General features: G+C 38.4%; 1 protein-coding gene across 10 annotated transcripts in view; it reads right to left on the minus strand.

Annotated features, from left to right (window-relative positions):
• RAPGEF6 (Rap guanine nucleotide exchange factor 6) overlaps positions 1-6,011 on the minus strand; it is a 202,531-nt gene that overhangs the window by 196,092 nt on the left and 428 nt on the right. The gene's annotated exons all lie outside the window — the stretch shown is intronic.

The raw sequence follows: 6,011 nt of genomic DNA on the forward strand, positions 1-6,011 counted from the left end.
GCAAATAATATACATTGTATGACTGCACTCGAAGTTCAAAAGTAGGCAGAACACATTTATGGTAAAAGATGTCAAAAAAGTGCTTTCCTCTTGGAAAGGGTACTGATTGGGAGGGGCAAAGGGGGAGTTTCTGGATAGGTGGTAATATTCCATACCCCGATTTGGGTGGTAACTAAATATATCTGTAAAAATTAAGCTGGCCATCTAGTTAGGATGCGTGGACTTCATCGTATGTGTATTATAGTCCATTTCAAGCTTTTAAGAAAAAGCCTGGTGGGAGGCAGATACTCCCAATTCCAGTCAGTGACCACTTGGGCCAATTCTAGCTCCTCACTATCCCATTCTCCCATAGACAACTGCCTTATCTCACAACTGAACTACTTCATTTGTTTCCTATAACCAGGACCCTATCTCCTGGTTTCCCTGTCATCCTGATATAATCATTAATAGTCTTCTCTTTCATTAACTTATCCTGGTTTGGACAAAATGTATGTTCACCCTACCTATAAGCCTTTCTGCTTTAGTTATAGCACCCCTCTTCTCCCCAATACATCTTCAACAACGCCTACAGAGTAATCTTTGTAAAGCTGATCTTATTTTCAGGCTTTAAACCCTCCAATGCTTCTCCTTTATTCGTAAAATCAAGTTCAAATCCTTGAAATGATTCAACCCTGCTAGTATATCCAGCTTTAACATTTAACCCCCAACACACCATACACAGTATTTTGCAAAGTTTATTATCACATCCCTCCCAAGAGGATTTTCAGACATTTTTTCCAAAATGCTGCCCCACCCCCAATTAAATACTAAGGAATAAGATTCCGTCTTTTAAGGCTATAAACCATACTAAGGTCTAAGATTTTTTCACTACTCCCCTAAAAAATAATTCTTGTGGGGCGCCTGGATGGCTTGGACAGTTGGTCAGTTAAGCTTCCTACTCTTGATTTTGGCTTAGGTCATGATCTCAAGGTCATGGGATTCAGCCCCATGTGGGGCTCCCCACTCAGGGCGGAGTTGGCTTATCCCTCTCCCTCCCCCCGCGTGAGCACACGTGCTCTCTCTCAAATAAATAAATCTCTAAAAAAAATAGTAATAATTTCTGTCCCTTTGGGGATGATATCACCCCAACTGGAAATGCATGCTTACAGAGTGGCTTCTTGTTCTACACATATACTTTTCCTTCACTCTTCTTGCTGCCTGGAATGACTTCCCTTTAGATGTCATCCAGACAGCTATTCACCATGTTTAAGATTCCATTAACTGCTTCTCAAAGTTTTTCCTCTTCCCACTTGCAGTCCAAAGTATCCTATTGTCACTAACAACCTTAACATTTTACTAATGTTTCCATTACCATCTCTTAACTCACTGAAGAACAGGGACCATATCCAATTTCTTTCTATGACACTGTATTTTAGTATTATGTCTGACATATTTATTAAATGAAAGGACATATTAATGTTATTTACCTAGGTGAGATAATACAACTGTTTACCTCAGACAGCCCCTCTTTAACCTGTTATTCTGATATAAATATTAATAGCACCTTTTTTAACTTGCAAAAATGATTTGGATAACTTATATTGCTAACTTATCTAGGCAGTGGGCAATTCTCATCAAGTGTGAAACATGATGAGATGTATTAAAAAGTAGACTGTAGCAGTAAAATAACAATAAATAAAATGACTCAAGTACAATAGTCAAAGGTAAAATGATGTAAGGGCCTGAACTAGGGTAGCAGAGCACGGGAAAAAAAGGTAGAAAGAGATTCAGGACATAAAATCAACAAGGTTTAGTGGCCAGTTGGACAGAGAGAAGATTATCACGGAGAATCAAGAGTCGAAACATGAATTTCTAGCCTGAGCAACTGGGGCAGTCACCAACAGAATATTTTTTTTTTTTTAAGATTTTATTTATTTATTTGAGAGAGAGAATGAGAGAGAGCACATGAGGGGGGAGGGTCAGAGGGAGAAGCAGACTCCCTGCCGAGCAGGGAGCCCGATGCGGGACTCGATCCAGGGACTCCAGGATCATGACCTGAGCCGAAGGCAGTCGCTTAACCAACTCAGCCACCCAGGCGCCCACCAACAGAATATTAAGAGGGAATGATGAAGCTTCAATTTAGGACTACTGATTAAAGAACCTGGAGGACAATTTAATGGATGTATGGATCCAAAGCACATGAAAGGGGGTAAGAAGGACCAGGTGTCAGCCTATAAATATTAACTGAAGCCAAGTTGCTGAATGAGGCTTCCCAGGAAGTACAAAATCAACAGTTCTATCGATAAAAACTATTACCTTTTTAACAGGAGGACTATACAAAATGAATTCTAAATTTTGTTTTAACACATTTATTCATTATTTAGTACATGCAAAGCATGATATTAAACACTTATGGAAATAAACCCCAAGAGTTAAGATAAGGAGCTCACTCTGAGGTAAAAAAAAGAAAGGTTATTGACAAAGAATGGTGTTGCATATGGACTGAGTTGAGGAAGGGCCAAATTCAAGACCTTAATTTTGACTGTACTATCTTTAATTTTGCTAGAAGGACTCAAAATGAGTACCTTACACCTTTCATTGATATAGAGCACTTAGCTTCGCAGAGTACTTAAGTCTAAAATTTTCCACGTAAAAAAAAATCTTTGTGAAGTGGAAAAGGAAATCAGAGAACTAGCTCAGGAAAGACAATGGGCTATGTAGCTGGAACTACGAAGTAGGAGAAATAGCAAGAAAGTAAAAACTGTGTTAGAACACAATTCTAAGTGGTATATTGTACAAAACGTTTCCACATTCCATGTCTGGCTCACTAAGATTAAGTCTGAGATGATAATTTCACGTAAGGGCAACAAATGGCTCAAAATAAAGAGACTATTAGTTTTGTCCCAGAAACAAATAGAAGATCTCTATACTCATTACACACTGCAAACATATTACAAGATTATAAGACAGTGATTCTTACCTATTTGCCTATTTTTTCATAATGCTTTGCACCCACTAAGCATTCAAGAAAAAATAAGTTGAATGTATTTTATCCCCTTCTATTACACACTTTATTCGTTTGGCTTTTCTTCTCCTGCACTGTTTCTCCCACTCATTCTCTTTTGCTGGTCTCTGCTCTTCTCCCCTGATGTTGTAGTAATCAAGGGTGCCATGGGGCTGTCTGTAGTCCTCTTCTCTTCTCTGTGTACACTCACCGCCTTGGTAATTTCATCTAGTCTCATGACTTGAAACAGTATCTACTAGCGAATGAAAATAAAATATATAATATATATAATACATAACATAATATATAAAATATAAAAAATCTCCAGCCCAGCCCTCTCTATAGAAATACAAATTTGTATACGCAACTCCTTACTCAACATTTCTAACAGGACATTTCAAACTTAACATTTTCAAAACTGAATTCCTGATCTTCTCTCCCAAAACCTACTCCTCCAGCAGCTTTCCCCATCTCTGACACCAGCTGAAACTCTTTGATGGTAACTCCAATACCGATTTTCAGGCCAAAAACCTTGAAACCCTGCTCGATGCTTTTCTTTCCCCCAAAGCACATGGTTAATTCATTAGCAAATTCCGTTGGCTAAACCTTCAAAATATTTCTGTAATTGATTACTTCTTGCCACCTGCCTTATTATCACTTCAGTCTGAGTTACAATCAGCTCTGCCCGACTTCCAACATGATAGCCTCTAACTGACGTGTTTGCTTCTTTCTACCCTTGCTCCCATATAGTCTATTTTCAACCCAGCAAGCAACCAGGGGGCTCTTTAAAAAGTTAAGTAGGATAATATCACCCCTCTGCTTCAAAATCCTCTGGTACCCCTCTCCCTTTCACACAAAATAAAAGTTAAGGAATTTCCAATGACTTACAAAGACTTTAATGATACACCCCCTCCTACACTACTATTATTGTCTAACTTCATCTCTTACAATTCTCACCCTTGTTTACTCTCCTCCAGTCACTAACAGCTCCTTGCTATTCCTTGAATGCACCAGACATACCTCATCTTGAAGTGCAATGACTATTCCCTCTATTTCAAAAGCTCTTTCCCCATGTATCTCCAGAGCTAATTCCCTCACATGCATCAAACCTTCAATCAAAAGTCATCTTCTCAGAAATCACAACACTGACCATCTTATTTAAACTGCAACCCAGCCCTTGCCCCATGCTTCCAATCCCTTTATTCTTCCTTAAATTAGCCATTATCACATATTATTTAACTTACTCGATTGTATTTTTCCCGTCTCCTCCCTTGCCCCTTCCATTAGAATTGTAAGCACCAGTAGGGCATGCCTGTTTAGTTCACTGATACATACCAGTGCACAGAATAGTGCCTTGAATTTGTAAGATTTCAGTAAGTGTTAAATGAAAATATTTATAATAAAATTTTAAGAGTCCACTAAAAGAATAAAGATCTCCTGAAAAGAGAAACGTAATTTGATGAAATTCTCAAAAATAAATCATCACTTGAATTTAGGTTACCATTTCTTTAGTCATACTTTTGTACTGCAAACAAATTCTATATTCACTCAAAAGCACTGCCAATAAATCAAGCAGTTACCATGTTATGTCAGGATTGTAGACTGTACTGTGGGCAGTTGGTCAGCATTCCCTTAAACAATGCTGCTGTTCCAGTAAGACAAGATAAAATACTTAACGCGGCACACACCGGCCAACATAATTTTCTGAATAGTTTAGAAAATCTTCTAAAACCAAAAAAGAAAAAAGAAAAAAGAAAAAAGGAAGAAAGAAAATCCCCTAAGGCTCAAAATAGGCCATTCCAAAGAAGCTAATTATGCTACTAAAGTAAGATTTTCCCATTAAAACGTGAATTTATCATAAATAATATTTAAAAGTAAAACCTACATTATAGATTGCAAGACATGCATAATCATTTCTAATTATATAAAAACTATAGCAGATTCACCCGTGTGAAGGTGAAGGCTTTCAATTAGCTCACAATGACTTCAAGAATCATCACAGGGAAATTAAAACACATGGGATAATAAATGTAGGTCTCAAAATGAGGACTCTGGAAAGTGGCATAATTTGCCTTGTTTTCATTTAAAGATAAGGATCCCCAAAAAGTTTGACTTATCACAGCTACAGTTACACCTTGACTAATGTCATATCACAAAAGTTACTGAGATCCACTATGCAAAGCAGTATAAATCTCAAAAAAACCTCAAAGTGGCTTAAGAACTAGCCAAAACATTTAATTTCATTTATTGCAACCATATACATGACAATCTAACAATCCCTTCACACTATTATTGCTTTTTGGTTTAAGAAATATACCACTTATTACAGAAACTACTGCAAATCAAGGAAAACCTCCCACAAAATCTAAGCACTCTATAGGGCTATGCAAAATTACAAGGTTTCAGTTATGTGACTGAAAATCAGCATAGAGGTCAAATGAAAATCATTTAAGCTGATGCCACTGATGCTAACCCAACAGAGCAAATTTTGGATCCAAGCACAAAATACTGAAAAATTTCCCGCTGACAGTCTGAGAAAGTACCAACCAGAACCACCAGATCTTTAAATATGCATCATCCACCACCAGAATTCATCACCTGACTAGATGCAAAGTTTTAAGCTGATTTTGAAAACTTTCTTTTCTAGGTAAGGTCTCTGAAGGGACCTTTGAAGAGAAGTTACTTTTCGAGAATTTGACTACTAACAATTTCTACCTTGTTTTTCTACCTAGGGACACTCTCACTCCGAGACCCACATTTTGCCCTGAGAAGATACGATTTTGTTATGGTGTCTTCTTATCGAAAACACTAGGAAGTTACCGGCAAAGACGGGTGTGCGGGAAGATTACACCTCAAGCAGGAAAGGCGGTCATCACCCCGGCGAGAAGGGCCTTGGGGGGGGGGGAGGGGGGAACGCAGAAAACAGATATACTGGCAGCAGGTGCGAGGCTCCAGCAAGGGGACAGTCGCCGCAGCTTTCGGACCGACAGGAGGATGCTGTCCGTTGGACAGTGGGACGCGCGCTAGC

This window comes from Mirounga angustirostris, unplaced genomic scaffold (assembly GCF_029215605.1).
Source record: "Mirounga angustirostris isolate CCGP_5_RB_7025 unplaced genomic scaffold, mMirAng1.0.hap1 SCAF_7, whole genome shotgun sequence".
In the NCBI taxonomy this organism is placed as follows: Eukaryota; Metazoa; Chordata; class Mammalia; order Carnivora; family Phocidae; genus Mirounga; species Mirounga angustirostris.